The sequence below is a fragment of the Calonectris borealis genome, unplaced genomic scaffold (assembly GCF_964195595.1).
Source record: "Calonectris borealis unplaced genomic scaffold, bCalBor7.hap1.2 HAP1_SCAFFOLD_50, whole genome shotgun sequence".
Lineage (NCBI taxonomy): Eukaryota > Metazoa > Chordata > Aves > Procellariiformes > Procellariidae > Calonectris > Calonectris borealis.
In genome coordinates, this window is record NW_027441459.1 from 414,308 (window position 1) to 436,971 (window position 22,664).

Below are 22,664 nucleotides of genomic sequence, written 5' to 3' on the forward strand. Positions count from 1 at the left end.
CTCTGGGGGGTGGGTCAGGGCACCAGGTGGAGAGTGGATTTCTTTCTGGGATCTTGGCGTTGCTCGCTTTTCCCTCCCACACTGCAGCTTGCTTCCCAGCCGCAACGCTGCTCCCTCTCAGAGCATCCCACCTAGCTCCATCCCATTTGTCCGCCTTTGGCCCTCCTGCCTTTGCAGCTCTCCAGGAGAGCCTTTGGGAGGCCCTTAGCTGTCCCCTCACAGAGCTTCTGGGGTTTCCCCACTGTTCTGGTCCTCTCAGGAGGAAAGGGCAGGACCTTTTCACAGCTCTCTTTGCAGGACATGGCGGTGGGCATGCAGGACTCTCCAGAGGACAGCAGCTCCCCTGCAACAGCCAGCACAAGCCAGCTAACCTGGGCAGGTGCACGGGAGGCATCTGCAGGCTGGCCCTGCCCCATTGGGCCAGGCAGGCTCAGCATCATGGCCTTGTGCTTGCATCGCTTCTTCTGCAGCTGCGTAAGGCTGGTGTCCAGAAGTAAAGCTGCGTGCCCGGTCTGCTGTCAGCCATGTGACCGTGTGCCGCACACCGAGCAGGAAGAGAGCAGCAAAGAGGAGCATGGATTCAGCCCTCCCTCCCGCTGCCAGAGGAACGGTGCCAGGGAGAGGGCCCACAACAGATCCCCGTGGCGGGGCAATGATCTCTGCAGCCGGTTCATGGACACCACGGACTACGACCACTCAGCGGGGAAAAGGAGGAGAACTTGTCCTCAAAGTGGTGAGCACGCTTCCAGGGATGACGCAGCTCCAGGGCCCGCCAACGGCAGCTCCCAGTTGGCTCCCGCACCCAGTGCTGCTCGGGAGCAAACCCTGCCAGTGCAGAGAGAGCGGAGCAGGTCCCTGCGGCAGGGCTATGATCTCCGCAGACCGTTTGTGGACACCGCAGGCTGTGACCCCTCAGCAGGGAGGAGGAGGAGGGTTTCAGCGCAAAGTGAAAGGTGAACGTCAGACAAACACTCGGGGCGCTGCGGTGGTGGCGGGAACAGACTGCGACCCTGGATGAGGGAAGAGCACAGCGTCTGACTCCTGCAATGCCGGGGAGGAGGAGGAGGAGGAGGAGGAGGAAGAATGCAGGAAGCACCAAAAGTGCCCCCGGCAGGCACCAAGCTGCACAAAGGGCACCAGCAGCCCGCCCTGTCCCTCCTCCCAGTGCTGCCTCTGGCCAGGAAGAGCTCAGAGAGACCTTCCAGAGCGTTGGCCGGCTCTGCCGCCTGGCCCGCCTGCCCACAGGTCCCTCCAGGAAGAGCTTTGGGATCGCCTTGCGTAAACAACACTCATGTGGTACCAACAGTCAGAAGAGCCAAAGCCAGAATTAAAAACACTTGTTGGCCTTGCACGTGTCATTTAGGGGGTGTTTTGTTCTCTGTAGGTTTTGAGGAAATCGTGGAAATAGCCAGTGTGGGAGGTTTATGTTGCGGGATTTTGAAAGCAGCGTGCTTGCATGTGCCCATCTTGCCGTCTCTTCTTTTTAAATATGGAGTTCAAGTCACTCGAACGGAAACGGGCTGGACGAGGCGACGGCGAGCGGGACTGAAAACCGGCTGAACGGCCGGGCCCAGAGGGTGCTGCTCAGTGGCACCAAGTCTAGGGCGAGGCCAGTAACGAGCGGTGTTGCCCAGGGGTCAGTCCTGGGTGCGACCCCGTTTAAAATCTTCCTTAATTAATTAATGGTCTGGGTGATGGGGCAGAGCGCACCCTCGGCAAGCTGGCAGATGACACCAGACCAAGAGGAGTGGCGCTTAGGCCAGGGGGTCGTGCTGCCATCCCGAGGCACCTGGGCAGGCTGGAGAGATGGGCTGACAGGGAGCTCGTGCAGTTCAGCAAGGCGAAGTGCCAAGGGTGCTGTGCGGGTGAGGAGCACCGGCACAGGCTGCCCGGGGAGCTTGTGGAGTCTCCATCCTTGGAGGTGTTCCACAGCTCTCTGGACATGGTCATGGACAACCGGCTGCAGGTGGCCCTGCTTGAGCAGGGGGGGTGACTGGACCAGGTGACTTCACCCTCCAGGTGACCTCCCGGCCAGCCTCAGGTAGCCGGTGATTCTGTGAAATGGGTGCCCAGAAGAGGATCCAGCCGCCAACGCTGTCCCCCTCAGGCGGCCATCGACAGCTCCACCAGGCAGCTGCAGCCCGTGGAGAGGAGCCCAGCCGGAGCAGGCTCCTGGCAGGAGCTGCGGCCCCTGGAGAGGAGCCCAGGCAGCAGCAGGTTCTCTGGCCGGAGCTGCGGCCCTTGGGGCCCAGGCGGGAGCAGGGGAACGGCGTGAGGAGGACGGGGCGGCAGAGACGAGGCGCTGTGGGCCGCCCGCAGCCCCATTCCCCGTCCCCCTGCGCCGCTCGGCGGGGAGAGGGGGCCGAGGAGTCGGGAAGGGAGGAGGGAGGCTGAGCCTGGGAAGAGCGGGGCCAAAGCATCCAGCCCATCCTGTTTAGTGCCCAAAGCCGCCTTTCTGGGGCTGAAATGCTCAGTTTTCGGGTCCCAACCTGTCTTTTGTGACCCATGGCCTTTCTTAGGGCCCGCGGTTCCCTTTCGAGGGTCTAAACCCTAAGGGCGGAGCTGGTCACCTGGCAACATCTGCCGGAAGTCCGTGGGAGAGGTCCCAGGACAGCCAATGGCATTTGAGGAGGCGGGGGCAAGGCCTGTGATTGCTCTGTAGCCAGAGAGCCAATCAGAGGAAACAGAACCGCGGGGAAGGGCGGGCAGTAGTGGTGGGGGGTGTGGCTTCTCAGGCAGCCAATAAGAGAGAGCATCACCTCAAGGGAGGGTGGGCCTGAAACCAGGGCAGAGTGACAGCCCCAGGCAGCAATCGGAGGCCATCAGCTCAAGGGAAGGGCGGGCACTGCAGCACAGCAGCCTGACCGCCTGGGGCCAATCAGAGGCAGCATCCCCTCAGGGGAGGAGACTGACAGCCCTCCCGACCTATGCCGGCAAAGACCGATGTGAGAAGAAGGCGGGCTCCGGCGGCAGCCAGCCCAAGCTTCAGCATGGCGCACATGGGGCCCGCCCAGAGGCCGAGCAGCCCCCGGCCCGGGGCCCCTCTTCCCCCCGTCCACCCCCTCTCTCCCGTGCACCCCTCCCCGGCTGACCCCATGTTCTGGACCTCCCCGACTCCATGGGAGCCCACGGCTCACAGAGAGTCGGTGTCCCGTGGCCGTGCCGCTGGACGGCAGCCATGGGCCACCGGGCTTCTCGCCGCCATCGCCTCTGGCATCCGACTGACGGTGACGAGGACGTGACGGTGAGGCCGCCGGGGTGGGAGTGGGGTACACGAGGATGGGTGGCGGGGGGTGATGTCTGTTGTGGGGCCGCCCGCCATCACCTCCCCCACACCCCCTCCCCGCAGCGCAAGGGACCCCGCAGCAGCCTGAAGGGTGGCGAGGAGGGGGAGGCCGTGGCCGCCACCCAGCGTCTCCCCCCGAGATGGTGAGTTGAGCAGGGGGGGATGGCGGGGCGGGGGTCTGCCCCTGAAAGCAGGGGGGGTCCCAGGGTTGATGCTTTCCCCCTCGTCTCTCCCCACAGCTGCTGCACATCATGTCCCACCTGCTGAGCCTGGGCCAGACCTGCCGCTACCTCCACGAGGTGTGCGACAGCGAGGCCGCCTGGCGCCACTTCTGACCCGGCAGCGCCCGGCTCTGCAGGAAGGCCGCCATCCTCAACTGTGAGTCCCTGCCATTGTCCGGGGCGGCGGGTGGTGGAACTTTTTTCCCCAGCGTCATTTGTAGAGTGCAAAGCTGTGATTCTAGGCTTGAAAGCCTTGCTTTTGGGTCCCAAAGCCTCATTTTTAGGGTACAAACCCTCATTTATAGTTCCAAACTGCCCTTTTCAGGTTCCAAGACTCATTTTAAGGGCCGAGAGCCTTTGGTTATTTTTAAGGCCAAAAGACTGATTTTGAGGGTCCAAACCCTCATTTTTAGCTTCCAAAGCCTCCTTTTCAGGGAGCAACGCCTCATTTTTAGGAGGCAGTCTGCAATTTGGATGGCCCAAAGCCGCCTTTTGAGCTTTGAATGGCCCATATTTGGGGTGCAAAGCCTTAGCGTTTGGTACCAAAGCATCATTTTAGGGCACAACACCTAATTTCAGGGTTCAAAGCCTCAACTTCGTTTCCAAAGCCCCATTTCTAAGGCCCAAAGCCGCATTCTCTAAGCCCGAAACCCTCCTTTTGAGGGTCCAAACTCTCATTTGGAAACTCTCATTTACAGGTCAAAGCCTCCATTGGAGTGCCCAAAGCCCTATTTTAGGGACCGAAGGTTCCCTTCTGGGGGCCAGAGAGGAACCAAGAAGTTCCCCTCCTTTGCGGGGTCAAAAGCCTCATTTGTGGCACCTCGGCCATCCTTCTTTGTGCCCAAAGCCTCCTGCTTAGGGCCGAAATCCTCATTTTTCGGGTCCCAACGTGTCTTTTGTGACCCATAGCCTTTTTTTAGGGCCCACAGTTTTACTTAGAGGGTCTAAACCCTCATTTTTTAGGGAAGAAAGCTTTGTTTTAGGGTCTAAAGCTATCTTTAGAGTGTCCAAAGCCGCGTTTTACTTTGCAAAGCCTTCGTTTTGGCTTCCAGCGCCTCATTTTTATGGTCCAAAGGCTCAGCTGTAGTTTGCAAAGTCTCCTTTTTGCAGCCCAGGGCTGCATTTTTACTTGCCGAAGCCTCATTTTCAGGCTCCTAACCAGCATTTTTAGGATCCAGCCAGTTGGTTTCGGGTTCCAAGCTGCATCTTGAGTGTCCAAACCCTCCTTTTTATGGTCCAAACCCCCTCTCTTAGGGCCCAAAGCCTCATTTGGAGAGTCCAAAGCTTTGATTCTAGGGTATAAACCCTCCTTTTTGGGGTATCAACCCTCATTTGTAAGTTGCAAGCCCCGCTTCTAAGGTCCAAAGACTCATCTTAAGGACCCAGAGCATCACTTTGAAGGCCCAGAGTCTGACTGTGAAGGTCCAAAGTGTCATTTGTAGAGGGCAAACCCGTATTTACAAGTTATTTTCAGGGACCAAAGCCTCATTTTTAGGAGTCAGACTGCAATTCTGAAGGCCCAAATCCTCCTCTTCAGCCTCCAAAGATGAGTTTTTAGCGTGCAAAGCCTTAGGTTTTGGTACCAAAGCATCATTTTAGGGCACAAAACCAGATTTGAGGGTTCAAAGTCTCGTTTTCATTTTCAAAGCCTGATTTGTAGGGCCCAAAGCCTGATTTGTAGGGCCCAAAGCTTTGATTCTAGGGTCCAAACCCTCCTTTTTTAGGCTCCAAGCCCTCCTTTTTTTAAAGCTGCATGCCCTCCTGTTTTTTAGGCTCGATACCCTCCTTTTTCAGGGGTCCAAGCTCTCTTGCTTCTTTTAGGCTGCAAGCCCTCAAGGTTTTTTTTGGCACGATTACCCTCCTTTTTTTTAGTCTGCAAGCCCTCCTGGTGTTTTTAGGCTCGATTACCCGCCTTTTTTTCAAGCTGCAAACCCGCGTTTTTTGCAGGCTCCAAACCCGCCTGTTTTTTAGGCACGATTACCCGCCTTTTTTTTAGGCACGATTGCCCTCCTTTTTTTAGGCACGATTGCCCTCCGCAGGATTACCCTCCTTTTTTTAGGCTCCAAGCCCTCCTTTTTTTTAGGCTGCAAGCCCTCCTGGTTTTTTTAGGCTCTAAGCCCTCCTTATTTTTAGGCTGCAAGCCCTCCTTTTATTAGGCTGCAAACCTTCCTTTCCTGAGGTCTAAGCCCCCCTTTTTTAAGGTCCAAGCCCGACTTTTTTAGCCTCGTTATCCTCCTTCTTTTAGGCTTGCTATCCTCCTTTTTCAGAGGTTGAAGCCCCCCTGGTTTTTTCAGGCTGCAAGCCCTCCTGGTTTTTTTAGGTTGCAAAGCCTTAGGTTTTGGTACCAAAGCATCAGTTTAGGGCACAAAGCCTGATTTCAGGGTTCAAAGTCTCGTTTTCATTTTCAAAGCCTCATTTGTAGGGCCCAAAGCCTGATTTGTAGGGCCCAAAGCTTTGATTCTAGGGTCCAAACCACCGAGGCGAAGGGCTCCGGAGCGGAGCATCGCGCCGGGGACCATTCCTGAAGCGGCAAAACCGCGGCAAAAACCACCAAGGCAAAAGCGCAGGGAGAGAGAGGCTGCCCCAGCCCCCTCCCCCGAGCCGGGGAGCGAGCTCCCGCCGAGCGGCGGCTCTGACTCAGCGCGGGCGGGGGGGACGGCGGCCGTTTAAAACCCGGGGTACCCGCCATTTCAGAGAAGCCACCGAGGCGAAGGGCTCCGGAGCGGAGCATCCCGCCAGGGGACCCTTCCTGAAGCGGCAAAACCGCGGCAAAAACCGCCAAGGCAAAAGCGCAGGAGCGAGAGGCTGCCCCAGCCCCCTCCCCCGAGCCGGGGAGCGAGCTCCTGACGAGCGGCGGCTCTGACTCAGCGCGGGCGGGGACAGGCGGGACGGCGGCCAAACCCCCTCGGGTACAGGAGCAGCCCCCAGGGAGCGCGAGCGACCCGGAGCGCGGCGAACAGGGCGGGCAAACAGGGCGTGGCGCCTCAGGTGGGGCGGGCAGTGCGGGCGGGCAGGGCGCAGCCGCCCCCAGGCTCTAGAGGTGAGCTCAACTCGTGGTCGTCGCCCTCCCAGAAGAGGACCCGGCCATGGTTTCCACTCGATGGCCAAAAGCCATCGCCAGAAGAAACGCGTTTTATCCCCTTCCCCCTTCGAACCTCGGTTAAATCCCTCTCGATGAGCCCCGCCAACTCATAGGCGAGAATCCTTTCCCCCCTGTGAGACAGCTGAACTCCGTCCGTCGCCAGCAGCCCCGGTGCCGTGTAAACCTCCCCGTGGTCAAAGCAGCCAAAATTTTGCCTACGGCACCAGCCCCTGAGCCACGTGTTGATCCGATGAGTTTTCTGTTCCCTTCAGTATTCCTCCCTGCCACTGAAGGGATTGAGGGAAACACCACCTGTGCTCCCGATCCTCCCACCAGTCGCCCCAGCGCCCTGAAGTCCCTTTTGATCCCTTCGGGACTTCTCTCTGCACCCTCCTCACTGCCAGCCTGTATAACCAGTAGCGGGTAGTGATCGGAGGGCTGTACCAGACTGGGGAGCTTCCTAGTAATGTCCTTAACCCGGGCCCCAGGGAGGCAGCAGACTTCCCTGTGGGATGGGTCTGGCCGACAAATTGGGCCCTCCGTCCCCCTCAGAAGGGAATCACCTAGGACAATTACCCTCCTTTTTTCCTTCCCGGAGGCAGTCGTCATGCGTGGGGCTGACTGCCTCGCCTCGGGCAACCCCCTGGGTGGGCCTTCATCTGCGTCCTCGTTTGTCTGGCCCTCAAGTTCCAGGGCCCCATATCTGTTCTGTAAGGGCAACTGGGAAGGTTGGGGTGAGGGAGGCCGGGCGGGGGTTCGCCTGGCGCCCCGAGCAGGGACCTGTGTCCATTCCCCCCCCCCCCCCGCCCCCGTCGCCTGGGTCCCCTCCTTCTGCCTGGTGGCAAGAGGGTGGGGGATCCTCCGCTTCTTGTGGAGCCTCCACTTGCTGCCCTTGCCTCAGGGATGGTAGAGTGCGGCTCCACCAATCTATCTCCCTCTCACACTCCCTGATACTCCTTAACCTCTCCACCTCCTCCTTCAGGTCTGCCACCAGGCTGAGCAGATCATCCACCTGGTCACAGCGCACACAGGTGTTGTCTCTGCTGCCCTCCTGTACCAGGGACAGGCTCAGGCACTCCCTGCAGCCGGAGACCTGGACAGATGTGTGTTTGCGTGGGGGCTCGGTCTGGGTCGCCACATTCCTTCTGGGGGTGGCCTTTGTTTTTTTTTTTTTAAATTAAAAAATGGTTTATCCCTTCCATTTTTGTATAAAACCCAGGGGAGCAGCCGAGCCCCTCGCCCACCGCCCTGACTGCCGCCCCTCCACAAGGTACAACTTTGCGTCAAACTTTGAATCTAAAGCCCATACCAATGTTTGGTACAGTCAAGAGCCTATGCTCTTCCTTTGAACTATTCCTTAAAAAAAAATTCCACGTATCCCCAAGATTTCTTCTGTCCCAGGTACAGTACGACGACGGGAGGGAACGGGCCGCTTCCTTTGGCTTTTTTTTTTCCCCCTCTATGCCGTTTTTTGTTGTCCCTTCTTTCCAATTAGAGACTTGTGAATGTGCGGGATGACGCCTCCACCAGCAATGGTGGCTTTGGTCAGCGAATCCAACTCCTTGTCCCCGCGGATCGCCAGCTGCAGGTGACGGGAAGTGATCCGCTTGACTTTCAGATCCTTTGAGGCATTGCCCGCCAGCTCCAACACCTCGGCGGTAAGGTACTCCTGGATGGCGGCGCTGTAGACGGCTGCGGTGGCTCCCCCTCGCCCGTGGCTGGTGGGCCGAGTCTTTAAGTGCCTGTGGATCCGTCCCACGGGGAACTGCAGGCCAGCCCTCTGTGAGCGCGACACCGCCTTCGCCTTGGCTTTCCCGCTGTCCTTTCCCGCCTTACCACCAGCCATGGTGTCGGTGCCAGTGTCGGCGCCGCGCCTGTCCTCTGGTCCCGAGTCCGCGCTGGAGCCGCCTCAGGAGCCGCCATTCGTTGTGGATGACCCTCCTCCACACCATCAATAGCTGAACTGAGTGGTGCCACAGAGAGGTCACTCTTGATAGCCCCGGGAATCCCTGGGAACTGAGGGAAACGTTCAGCATAACACCCTCGTTCTGCCTCCTTCGGGACACCGCTTGTGGCTTCAGGGTGGGTCTCCTCCGCGTCATCTAGCTAGGTTTTTGCGTAAACTCCTAGCAAGTGTTTGGGTGAGGGCCTTTCCCCGAGCTCAGGGCTCCCCTTTCTCACTCCTCCAGGCAGCCCCATCTGTCACCGCAGCTCTGGAGGACTTTGTGAAACCGGAGCAGCTGGACGGCGAAAACTGCTTTAAGTGCAGCCGGTAAGATGATTTCTAACGACATATTAGTACTAGATCCTGCGTGAAGGTGCTGCATGTCATCACGCGTGTTAGCTTTTCCCGAAGGCTTCGTGCACAATAATCATAGAATCATAGAATCATTAAGGTTGGAAAAGACCTGTAAGATCATCGAGTCCAACCGTCAGCCCAACACCACGATGCCCACTAACCATGTCCCTAAATGCCACTTCTACACATCTTGTGCTCCAGACCCTTCACCAGCTTCGTTGCCCTTCTCTGGGCAATGAGACGCAGCTTTTTTTTAACCTGGCCTTATGGTACTGAATAGCCTTAAAATAGCGTAAGGATGTGTGAGACATGAAAGCTTGTGTGGCCTTCTGGCGGGGAAAAAGGCTGCATTTCAGGGTGCATTTCAGCACTTGGCTCTGTGCTTGGTTTGAAGGTGTGACAAGATGGTTGCCGCCTCCAAGAGGTTTACAATCCATCGCGTGCCCAAGGTTCTCACGGTGTGTCTGAAAAGGTTTGACGATTTCACCGGCGGGAAATCTTTTGACACTTTCTGGTCATTTTAATGTTCAAGTAGACTTTAGAACATATCAAATCCTTTAAAACACCCTCTCACATAGATACCTTCCTCTTTAGATGTCTTAAAAAATAATAAAATATATAAGCTTTTAACTCCACAGCCATAGACATAACATGCGAGGTGTAGGCATTTAGCACTCCATGCTCGTGTTTTTCTTTCTCTCTTGCAGTCCTTTATGTCTGTGCAGGCCCCTGTTGCTCAACCTCTGCCATGTTAAGTTTTAGCCTTTGGGTTTTTAAATACAGATTTAGCAATGGAGGTTTGTGCAGGCTTGTCTCCACTCTGCTCAGTGTTGGCAGTTTTATCTTCTGTCTGGCTGCCAAGAAACCCCATGTTCCCCAAGGTGTATACGCAACTGGAGCGCAACTTTCTCTTCCTGGAGCAGCAGGTTTCCCAAAGCATGCGCTCTTTCGCAAGCTGGCCATGTTGGGTTTTTCGTGTTCCCTTCCGGGATGAGGAGACTTCCCGTGGGAAGACGAGCACGTACTCTGCTCTGGCAGAGCTGCTTTGGCCGAGAACAGTTTCCTGCCACCCAAAGCATCACGTGTTGAAGGCTATTTCGTGTAGTATTTCAGGATTGTCTCTGAGCCCTCTTGGTCTCTCCGTAGGTTGTAGAATATCCCGAGTACTTGGATCTTTGCCCATACACCTCTCAGGCAGCTGGAGAACCGCTCCTCTACGCCTTATACGCTGTCCTGGTGCATAGCGGTGACAGCTGTCATGCAGGACACTATTTCTGCTACACAAAGGTATAGAGCCACTTCCTTCCTAAGAAGGGGAAAATGTGTGCTTGGGAAGACCAACTTTCACGGCAGTTTTACTCGTTGCCAAGGTGAGAAGGTCTCCTTCCCGGCTGCATTGGATTTGTTTTGACGTCCTCTTGGTTCTGCAGTTTTCTGCCCGTTTTGGGGGAGAAACCATGCAGTTCATCTCCAGATATGGATGCTTTTCTTCGCAGGCCAGCAATGGACTGTGGTACAAGATGAACGATGAGTCTGGTTCTTCAGGACATGGACACAGTTCTCAGGCGGCAAGCTTACCTACTGTTTTATGTCAGGTAATAACAAGGAATCAAACGTGTTTAGAATAGGTTTCCTTTCCTAGTTTTGCTGCCTGTCTTCTCGTCCTCCGGAGTGTTTGCCTTTCTGTCCCAGGAGACCGTTACTCCCTGCATCACTCCCTCCTCTCGAATCTGAACTACCCCAGGTCAATCACTGTTTTTCCCTCCTGGGCTTCAGGCTGCTGCCCTGGTGTAAACTGCTACTTGTCTGCTGTCTGAAGGTGGCTGATGTAGAGAAGAGCGCTTCAAGGGGGCCTACAGGGAAGATGGGGAGGGCCTCGTTACCAGGGAGTGTAGTGATAGGGCGAGGGGTAACGGCTTTAAACTGAAGGAGGGAAGACGTGGATTAGATATGAGGAAGAAGTTCTTTACAGTGGGGGTGGTGAGACACTGGAAGAGGTTGCCCAGAGAAGTTGTGGATGCCCCGTCATCCCTGGCAGTGTTCAAGGCCAGGCTGGATGGGGCTTTGAGCAACCGGATCTAGGGGAAGGTGTCTCTGCCGGTGGCAGGGGAGTTGGAACTAGATGATTCCTTCCAACCCAAACCATTCTGTTTCTATGAAATGGAGGCCGTAGGGGGGATAAAGACGAGGTCTTGCTCCGACAGGGGCGGACCTGCTGGGAAGACCCCAATCGAGTTTCCCTTTTGTAGCCTTGGTTACGTCTTCTCTCCGTCGTAGAAACGGCTCCAAGAAAATGACAGGCTGGGACTGAACCCCAGAGGAGGCTGCAAGAACAGCCTTAAATGGCGATCGCTCTTTGTTTCTCCAGGCGTTCTGATCTGAAAATTGGAGAAAGGGCTTCTTCCTCAGCGGTACCATCATATGCCCGTTCTGTCCTCAGTCAGTGGGCGGCCGGCAGCAAGCAGGTGGGTTCTGTGGGACCGCAGGGTCTGCCTCGTAGGACTAAGGTATCTCTGGGGGGTGGGTCAGGGCACCAGGTGGAGAGTGGATTTCTTTCTGGGATCTTGGCGTTGCTCGCTTTTCCCTCCCACACTGCAGCTTGCTTCCCAGCCGCAACGCTGCTCCCTCTCAGAGCATCCCACCTAGCTCCATCCCATTTGTCCGCCTTTGGCCCTCCTGCCTTTGCAGCTCTCCAGGAGAGCCTTTGGGAGGCCCTTAGCTGTCCCCTCACAGAGCTTCTGGGGTTCCCCCACTGTTCTGGTCCTCTCAGGAGGAAAGGGCAGGACCTTTTCACAGCTCTCTTTGCAGGACATGGCGGTGGGCACGCAGGACTCTCCAGAGGACAGCAGCTCCCCTGCAACAGCCAGCACAAGCCAGCTAACCTGGGCAGGTGCACGGGAGGCATCTGCAGGCTGGCCGAGCCACATCGGGCCAGGAAGGCTCAGCATCACGGCCTTGTGCTTGCATCGCTTCTTCTGCGGCTGCGTAAGGCTGTGTCCTGGTTCCAGCTGGGACAGGGTTAACTTTCTTTCCAGTAGCTTGGGGGGGTGTGCTGTGTTTTGGGTTCGGTGTGAAAGGAGCGTTGATGGCCCATTTATGCTTTGGCTGTTGCTGGGTGATGCTTGCACCGGGAGGGGGGAGCACAGCCGGGGTGGTGGACCCAGCTGGCCAATGGGGTATTCTATACCATGTGACATCATGCTCAGTATAAAAACCAGGTGTGTGTGGGGGCTCGTCCCCCGTTCGTGACACGCGGTCGGCGGTCGGTGAGCGGTTCTGTTGTGCATTGCCTGCTTTGTGTATTCTGTTATTGTTGTTGTTCTCATTGTTATTATTACTGTTCTACTTAGTTTTATTTCAATTATTAAACTGTTTTTATCTCAACCCAGGAGCTTTCCTACTTGTGCCCTCCCAATTCTCTCCCCCATCCCACCGGGGGGGGGGTGATCGAGCGGCTGCGTGGCGTTTATTTTTGCTGGCTGGGGTTAAACCACGACAGTCCTTTTTGGCGCCCAACGTGGGGCACGAAGGGTTGAGATAACGACAGATTATTTAGAACATATTAAGGAATTTCTATCTGGTGACATATTCGTTTGTTCTGCACCATGCTCTTGTTCTTACTGTACCTGTTAAAAATTGGAGTTGGGTTTTGTAGTCTGTTGTGCTCTGCCGTGATTAATGATGTTTTGCCTGGGAGATTTGTTACTAAAACGCTGGCATTGGGGGTTATTTGGTATTTGGGATTCGTAATGAAGCCGTTTCTGCATTTCGGGTACCACCTCATGGAGACCATTAGCAATTATACCTTTTCCTCCGAGAGATTTTTTATGGAGGAAATAGAGAATGGCACCCTCACTACCTTCATCTCCTTTGTTAAAATAACTTGCCAGTACCTTGAACATCCCTGGGTAGTTAAGATACATCTCTTGGTACTCCTTGGGAATATTGTTGCGGTTTTATCCAAGGTTAGTAAGCAATTTAAGAACGTCATCCAGAGATCTGCCCCAAGGTTGGATAGTTATGAGTGGCAGGGCGAGTAGGATAGCATGGGCAAATGCCTAGGGCGATGGGCACCCCCAGTGTTCTGGAACTTTACCCCTGAACAAGTGAAGAACCCTGAAAAATTAGTAGAATATTTGGAAGAAGTATGCTGTCACCCTGGCCATTCCAGGGAGACGCAAATCACTACAATGTGCTGGGGCCTGGCCCACGCCTACCGAGCCCTGTTTAACACCACTCAGAACCCCCAAGGGGAAGGAAACGTCTCTGCAGCTGATGACAAAGCAACAGGCCCTGCGGCTACCCCACCCCCCACGGCAAGCACAGCGGCTCCCTCACCCCCCAGGGCAGGCACAGCAGCTACTCCCCCCCGCGACAGAGAACCAACCCACACCGGTATCAGTCGCCCCTATACAAAAAAGAAAACGCACAAGAAAATCAGCTCGTCTAGTAAGGGATGAAGATGAACCAGGGCCATCACGAGAACAGGAGGAGGAGGAGGCAGAACCCGTAAATGAGATGGTGACCACCCGATCCCTATCTCTGGGTGAGCTGCGAGATATGCGAAAAGACTTCAGCCGTCGTCCAGGCGAGCACATTGTCACCTGGCTGCTCCGATGCTGGGATAACGGGGCCAGTAGCCTGGAATTAGAGGGTAGGGAAGCCAAGCAGCTGGGATCCCTTTCTAGGGAAGGGGGCATTGACAAAGCGATTGGACAAGGGGCACAAGTCCTCAGCCTCTGGAGGCGACTCCTGTCAGGTGTGAAGGAAAGGTATCCCTTCAAGGAAGATGTTATATGCCACCCAGGCAAGTGGACCACCATGGAGAGAGGTATCCAGTACCTGAGAGAATTAGCCGTGCTGGAAGTGATTTATGATGACCTGAACAACGAGCAGTTATCCAAAGACCCAGATGAGGTCAAACGCACCCGACCCATGTGGCGGAAGTTTGTACGGAGCGCACCAGCGTCACATGCAAACTCATTGGCAATAATGACCTGGAGAGATGGAGAGGAACAAACAGTGGATGAACTGGCTGGCCAACTCCGGCAATATGAAGAAAGTCTCTCTTCCTCCCTACGAGCCTGTGTCTCTGCTGTGGAGAAACTGTCTCAGGAGGTCCAGCAACTCAAAGAGGATATGTCCTGCTCCCCCCCTGCACGGGCCAGCGTCTCAGCCATTAGGAGCAAACGTCCCTCTGCTCAAGAGAGGAGACATCGTGGGTACACACCCCGGTGTCACCGAAATCGGGAAGGAACCTCGTAACACCAATGTAGTGTTAAAAGGCAGGCATTCTTTATTAGCAGCGCTGGGGACACGGGGGATCGCTCCACCACAGCGTGTCCAATTTGTTGCACCTTTCACCATAAATTTATACAACAAAATCATAAATATACATAGCATTACATCATTTACTAATACATATGCATGACCAGTCTTCGCTTCGTATTAAAATGAGCTCTCCTCCCATTTGCGCCTGCGCACTGTTGCTTGGTGGTGGTCGTCAGGGGTCTTGGAGATGAAGGCCAGTGACTCCTCTTCGTCACCGTTGGCTGACCCTTTTACTTTGCGCAGACTCAGTGGCCTTTTGGCTTCTATCCGACCTAGGTGATTTGCTTCAACTGGTTTCTTCTAAGCATCAGTTGCTTCTTACAATAGTATACTAAATTATCTTCTAATATTTAACAAACCAACAGTCCCTCATGTTCCTAAATTTATTTGTACTGTACTGTACTATAGAAACATGAACAGAACACTCTACCTGAATTTATAATAACTATTTGTTTCAAACATCTACTCCTAGCAACTAGTGATTTCTTTTGATCATTAGTTTGATTGGAATTTAACCCAATCATGGTTTGGGGCTTTACAGAAAAATTTAAAGTAGCAGCACTGCTTGGTAACTGTGTGGTAACATTTCCCCCCTTTGGAAGTCTTGAAATTTTATTTAATTTCAATACTTCCACAATATTAACTATTTACAAAGGCAGGATTCGTGTTTGCTAGATTGTAATTGTCACCACTATTTCCTACTAGTGCGAGAGTGATCTTTCGATCAACGGCGGCCTTCCTTGTGAACTCTCTTTTCAAGCAATAATAGATAAGCAATATCACTAGGGAAATAATTAACAAACACAATACAGTACTAATTAAAGATTTTACCCAGGAACTTAGGTTCCATCCCAGTCCACTAAAGATTTTGTCAAACCAATTTTCTTGCATATCTGTTTGAATTTCTTGAGTGTTCTTTTCTATTTGTCCTAACAAATCCAAATCATGTTCTACATCTTGTGTAACATTTGGGATATGTATGCAACAATGATCAATTCTATCTTTCAAATATCCACAAACTCCATGTTCTTTTAACAGAAGCATATCTAGAGCCATTCTATTTTGCAAAGTCATTTTTGAAGTGGCTTGGAGTTGTAAATTTAATTGTTTAAACCCTTTTCTTGTCACATTAGCTAATTTTTCTACTTGTCCTGTTAATTTATATAACCAAGCCCTATTCCTATACGTTGATAGGGGAGTTAACAAGGACTCTAAGGCCCAGCCAATTTTCACTCCTACTGAGGGTTCATTCCATCTTTCTTCCTCAACTTGTGACCTCTTTGCACGAACCAATCTTAAATTTTCAAGAGCACCCTTAAAAGGAGCCTTTTTCCAAATTGGGCATAATGTTGGCATTCCTAAAGTAATTTGCCTCACCTTTTTATCCATGGATAAATGGGTGGTCCAGGTTCCATCACTCATTGCCCAAACTAAATGTCCTGGACTTTGAATAGTGGATTTCTTGCAACTAAAAACTGCATCTCTTTTAAGCTTATATGGATCATTAAGAATCAAATCATTTTTAAGACCTCTACACCAACACCCATATTTCAATGCAGCTGCCAAAGGGGGAATATTTTGAATTGTTTTGTCTATTGTACTACAATTATATATTTTTTTACAACTCCACCAAGATACTATATTTTCCTTTTCTCGGGAAGCGGCTTCTTTATCATTAATAACTGATAGAGCCTGAAAAACTGTTCCATCCCAAGTAAAACACCAAGATATATTAGAGATATATTGAAATTGAGACAGAATTGTCATTGACCATACGGAATCCCATACAACTTTTCCTTGAGCGGTCTGGTTGGTTTGTCTACAATCCCATTCCATAACTATTTGGCTAACATTTTTCTTTACTGGCTCCTTATATGAGCACCATCCCACATTATTAAATCTTCCAATTTTAGTGAAAACAGACCCTGGAAGTTTCTCACAATCTGACCTACTTCCGGGACTTTTCCACTGTTTCTGAATGTAATCAATGCGTTCCTGCCATTGCTGTTTTGGACGTTGCTCACAATGAAGCTCATCTTTATTCAAATTTGTCGTTAAAATTCCCCATGGAATCGACTCACCTACTGCTCTCGGAATTGGGAGGCATGCCGTTATTTGGGTGACATTTTGCAATTTAGCAAACTCCTTTATCAATCCTATCATTAGATTTTCTTCCGGAGTCCTTTTGGGAATGTGTATCAATTGCTCTGATGAATCTTCAATTTCTGTTTTGTCCATTTGATTTCCTTCTTCTCCAAATAAAGTTCCCACCAATATTAATTGCCAGATTAACATACATTTTCTTACAATCAGACACATTTTAGAGTCAATTTTGCAGTTTCTGGATCCCTATTAATAATTTTCCACGACGGGGCCTTCTTTACTCGAGTGTAATGTATCCACGGCTCCACTCCTTCTACTTTGATTGCAGTGTAAGTTGTTAACAGTACCTGGAAGGGTCCCTTCCACTTCTCCTGCAGTGGTTCAGAGTTCCAGGTTCTTACATATGCAAGATCACCTGGCTGATACTGATGTACAGGCGTATCCAAGGCAAGTGATCTAGTCAATACCACATATCTTCGGAGTGCTCCAAGGACTTTCCCTAAAGAAATCAAATATCTTTTCAAATCAGTTTCCCCAGTTACCTTCATATCCCCTGGGATTAAAGGAATTTGGTATGCCTTACCATACAAAATTTCATATGGACTTACACCGTCTTTTGATCTTGGTTGAATTCTAATTCTTAAAAGAGCCAACGGTAAAGCCTGTGGCCACCTCAAAGATGTTTCCTGGCAAATTTTACTTATCTGTCTTTTCAATGTTTGATTCATTCTCTCTATTTTTCCACTTGACTGTGGTCTCCAGGGGGTATGTAGGTCCCACTTGATGCCTAAAATTTTGCTAATTTGCTGGACCATTTCTGCCACGAAATGCGGTCCCCTATCAGAAGACATTCCTATCGGTACTCCAAATCTAGGTATTATTTCTTTCAATAATATTTTGACTACCTCTTTGGCTTTGTTGGTGCGGCAAGGAAAGGCCTCCGGCCATCCAGAAAATGTGTCAATCAACACTAACAAATATCTACACCCATTTTGCCTGGGTAACTCAGAAAAATCAATTTGCCAATAATCTCCAGGAAAATTTCCTTGCTTTATTACTCCTAACGGTGGCTTCTTTTGGTTCAAAGGATTATTCTTATGACAAATTAGACACTTAGCTACTATTGATTTAACTATTCCTGTCATTCCCACGCAAACTGCAAATGTTTTCAAATTAGATATCATTGCATCTAATCCCCAATGTGTCTGCTCATGCTTTTCTCTTGCAAGTTCTATCATAACCTGCGGGGTCACTATTACTTGTTTTTCCGGTGTTACCCACCATCCTTCGGCATTTTGGGATGCCTTTAATTGCTCTGCCAATTGGTTATCCAATTTACTATATTTTGGTTTTGAATCAGGGAGTTTTATGTGTTTTACTGGTACTAGTGCAAGGATGCCTTGTTTTGCTGCCTCTTTCGCAGCTTTATCTGCCAATCGATTACCTATGTTTACTACTGTTTGACCAAATTGGTGGGCTTTGCAATGCATTACTGCTACTTCTTTCGGTTTCTGTACATCTTCTAGAAGTTGGAGAATTTCTTCCTTGTATTTTATAGATGTTCCTTGAGCTGATAACAATCCTCTCTCTTTCCAAATAGCTCCATGAGCATGGATCACACCAAACGCATATTTAGAATCAGTCCAAATGTTTACCCTTTTTCCCTCGGCAATTTGCAGAGCTCGCCTTAATGCAACCAGTTCTGCTTTCTGTGCTGAGGTATTTGTAGGCAGCATCCTTGATTCCAGTACCTCGGTGGTGGTGACAACAGCATACCCGGCCATTCGCTTTCCTTCCTGGACAAAGCTGCTTCCATCAGTAAACAGTTCCAAGTCAGGATGTTCCAGAGGTTCATCTCTCAAATCCAATCTACTGGAATAGACTTGTTCAATGGTTAGCAAACAATCATGTTCTAAACTTCCTGCTGGATTCTCTGTTGTTAGAAATATTGCTGGATTGACAATTGGTGTGGTTTTCAATTCCACATCATCTTGTTCCAATAGGACAACCTGGTATTTTAGCATTCTGCTAGGGGACAACCAATGACCCCCCTTTTGCTCTAGAACAGTTATCACCATGTGTGGGGCATATACCACCATCTTCTGTCCCATAGTCAACTTTCGAGCCTCTTGGATCAACAACACTGTTGCTGCTACAGCGCGCAAACATCCCGGCCACCCTTTACTCACATTATCAAGTTGTTTGGAGAAATACCCAACCGGTCTTTTCCAGGATCCCAGTCTTTGTGTCAGCACTCCCAGAGCCAGATGTTGTCTCTCGTGCACAAACAGCTCAAACGGCTTAGTCACATCAGGTAGTCCTAAAGCAGGAGCCATCATCAATGCTTTCTTTAGTTCTTTAAATGACTTTCGGCATTCAGGTGTCCAGGTCAAATACCGATCTTTGGATTCTTTCAAAGCCTCGTATAGTGGCTTTACATATAGTCCATAGTCCACAATCCAAAGTCGGCACCATCCAACCATTCCCAAAAAGGCTCTCAATTCCTTTGGGCTATTGGGTTCAGGGGTCTGACAAATTGCTTCCTTTCTTTCATTCCCCAATTGTCTTTGTCCCTGGGATATTTCAAAACCCAGGTAAATCACAGTTTCTTTTCCTATTTGGGCCTTAGTCTTAGAGACTCTATATCCACCTTGGCCCAGGAAGTTCAATAAACTAATAGTACTCTCGAGGCACTCCTTTTTGTTTTCTGCCGCTATCAAGATGTCATCCACATACTGTAACAATGTGCCTTTCCCTTGATTCTGTCTCTTCCATATTTCCAATTCTTTTGCCAATTGGTTTCCAAATATTGTAGGGCTATTTTTAAACCCTTGTGGAAGTACAGTCCATGTCAATTGTGTCTTCCGTCCTGTGGTAGGGCTTTCCCATTCAAAAGCAAATATGCTTTGGCTTTTTGCATCCAGGGGTATGCAAAAGAAGGCATCCTTTAAATCCAGTACCGTAAACCATTTATGTTCCTCTTTTAAAGAGGTCAATAAAGTATATGGGTTAGCCACAACTGGATGCATATCTTGCACTATTTGATTTATAGCTCTCAAATCTTGGACTAATCGATATTCTTTTCCTCCAGATTTCTTTACTGGCAATATGGGAGTGTTATATTCTGATTCACATTCTACCAAGAGCCCATATTCTAAAAATTTTGTAATCAATTCTTCTAATCCTTTCCGAGCCTCCCACTTAATGGGGTATTGTTTTTGTCTTACCGGCTTGGCTCCAGGTTTCAGGTTTACTTTTACCGGTTCTGCCAACTTAGATCGTCCTGGTTTTCCATTCGCCCAAACCAATGGAATTACCGCATTTTCCACTTCTTCTGGAATTTGTTCTTCCTTGGGGAAATCCTGCAACATAAACGCCTTTGCCTCTATAATTTTTGACTCCGGTACTAACAATTTAATTTCCCCATCTCTAAAAGTTATCTGTGCATTTAACTTACTCAACAAATCTCGCCCTAATAAGGGCAATGGGCATTCTGGCATATATAAAAACTGATGAGTTACCCACCGCTTTCCCAATTTAAACTTTAATGGTTCTAAAAAGGGTCGGTTCTCTCTTTGCCCTGTCGCACCAACAACATTAACTGATTTACTACTAAGTCCCCCCTTACACATATTTAGTACTGAATAGGTAGCTCCTGTATCTACTAAAAATTCTATTTCTTCATCCCCTAGCCTTAACATTACCAGAGGTTCAGCTAGGGTTGATTCCTCCGGTCCCCTTCATAAATCTTCATCCAAGGTCATCAATTTAACTGCTTGAAGAGTTGGATCTAATTCTTTAATTTTGGGGCATTCTTTCTTCCAGTGTCCATGCTCCTTACACGCGGCACATTGATCTTCCGCCAATCGGAGGTTTACCCTTTCTCTATCTCCAACATTCATTCCACGTCCTCTTCCTCTACCTCTACCCCTCCTATTATTTCCAGCTAGAACAGCCAGCAATTTTCCATCCCTTCGTGCATCCCTTCGTGCTTGTCTTAATTCTTTCTCTTTTTCTCTATTATTATACACAGTCCATGCAACTTCAAGCATTTTACCCAAATTCCTAGATTCAGAACCTTCCAATTTCTGAAGTTTCTTCCTAATGTCTGGGGCCGACTGGCCCATAAATATAGAGGCCAATTGCGCTTCTTCATCTGGTTTATCTAAATCTAAATTAGTATATTTTCTAGCAGTCACCTTCAGTCTTTCCATGAAGGCTGAGGGAGACTCATTTGGTTCTTGTCTTACATCATATAATTTTGACCAATTCATTGCCTTGGGCATTGCATGTCTCACACCGTATAAAATCCACCTCTGATATCTATTTAACATTTCTCTGGGCCCTGATTGATTAGGGTCCCATTCAGGATTCACGGATGGAAAATTCTGTTCCACTGTTCCCTGTAAACCCCCGCTAGCATGTGCCCCTTCTACCTGCTTCCTAGCAGCATTTAATACCATCCCTTTATCAGTATCATCAAGCAAAGCATCCAATATCACTTGTAAGTCACTCCAATCTGGATCCTGGGTTCTAATTATTGTTTCGATCACTTTAGCCACTCTTTCAGGATCCTCTCGATAAGTACCCGCAAGCTCTTTCCACGATCTCAATTCAGTGATAGAAAATGGAACTTTAACCAAAACCGGTCCTTCATTTCCTACTGCTTCTCGAAGAGGAGCTTGGAGGGAAGTAGGTCTTACTTCTCCTTGTTTTCCCCGTGTTCTTCCCGAAATTGGGCTGAATCCCCCTATCCCTCCTTCTGCTGGAGGAACAGGGAGTCCATCATCTTCTAAATCCTGATCTTCCCCTCCCCTCCTTCGGCGGGGAGCGATCATTAATTCAATGTCTTCTCCCTCAGTTCCATTTTCTATCCTTTTCTTTTTACCACTTTTGTTTGATCCCTTCTTACTTTCCTCATCACTCAATACCATCATAGAATGATATGATCGCATTCCACATCGTTTCTGCCACTCCGGATGGTTTCGCAATGCGAAAAACAAATCAACATATGCCATTTCATCCCATTTACCTTCCCTCTTACAAAATAACATCAGCTGTAGGATGGTATTATATTGCAATGTTCCATTCTCTGGCCATTTTTCTCCATCTTCCAATTTATACATGGGCCACCAATTATTACAATATTCAATTAGCTGTTTCCGAGTCAAAGGATCACCCCCCAAATCTTTCCAATGCTTCAAAATACATCCCAAGGGTGTTCTTTGTGGGACTGCTTTCTTGCTCGGAAAAGTACCCATCCTCCAAAGACTAGTTGAGTGTGATTGTGCACTATCACCAGTCACTAGTCAGAGGGACCCCAACCCCTGGTGGAGCTCCCTCTCCGGGGCCTCTTACCCCTTCCTTTACCCGGGTCTCTAGCCCAACCCTGCGAAGCTTTCACCGCGACTTATGGGCAGGCGTTATTACTAGGTACCTCTCAGCCCAACTCTGCGTAGCTTTCGCCGCGCCTTACGAGCAGACCGCGGGGACTTTACCCCTTTTCCTTTTTAGAAAAGAATGCCTTTTTACCTGTTCCAGGGGACTTGCTTTGAATTCTTCGGTCCGGGGATCAGAGGTTCTCCCCGAGAATCCCTCGGTGCCGGCTGGAGGTCCTGTGATCCCACGGATCCGTCGAGATTCACAAGCAGGGTCCCATCTGGGTCGCCAAAACTGTCACCGAAATCGGGAAGGAACCTCGTAACACCAATGTAGTGTTAAAAGGCAGGCATTCTTTATTAGCAGCGCTGGGGACACGGGGGATCGCTCCACCACAGCGTGTCCAATTTGTTGCACCTTTCACCATAAATTTATACAACAAAATCATAAATATACATAGCATTACATCATTTACTAATACATATGCATGACTAGTCTTCGCTTCGTATTAAAATGAGCTCTCCTCCCATTTGCGCCTGCGCACTGTTGCTTGGTGGTGGTCGTCAGGGGTCTTGGAGATGAAGGCCAGTGACTCCTCTTCGTCACTGTTGGCTGACCCTTTTACTTTGCGCAGACTCAGTGGCCTCTTGGCTTCTATCCGACCTAGGTGATTTGTTTCAACTGGTTTCTTCTAAGCATCAGTTGCTTCTTACAATAGTATGCTAAATTATCTTCTAATATTTAACAAACCAACAATCCCTCATGTTCCTAAATTTATTTGTACTGTACTGTACTATAGAAACATGAACAGAACACTCTACCTGAATTTATAATAACTATTTGTTTCAAACATCTACTCCTAGCAACTAGTGATTTCTTTTGATCATTAGTTTGATTGGAATTTAACCCAATCATGGTTTGGGGCTTTACAGAGAAATTTAAAGTAGCAGCACTGCTTGGTAA

At 50.2% G+C, this 22,664-nt stretch overlaps 2 pseudogenes; one reads left to right on the forward strand and one right to left on the reverse strand.

Moving 5' to 3' along the window:
• LOC142076449 (histone H2A.V-like) overlaps positions 1–22,664 on the forward strand; it is a 186,260-nt pseudogene that overhangs the window by 20,696 nt on the left and 142,900 nt on the right.
• On the reverse strand, positions 7,555–8,570 carry LOC142076476 (histone H2A.V-like; annotated as a pseudogene).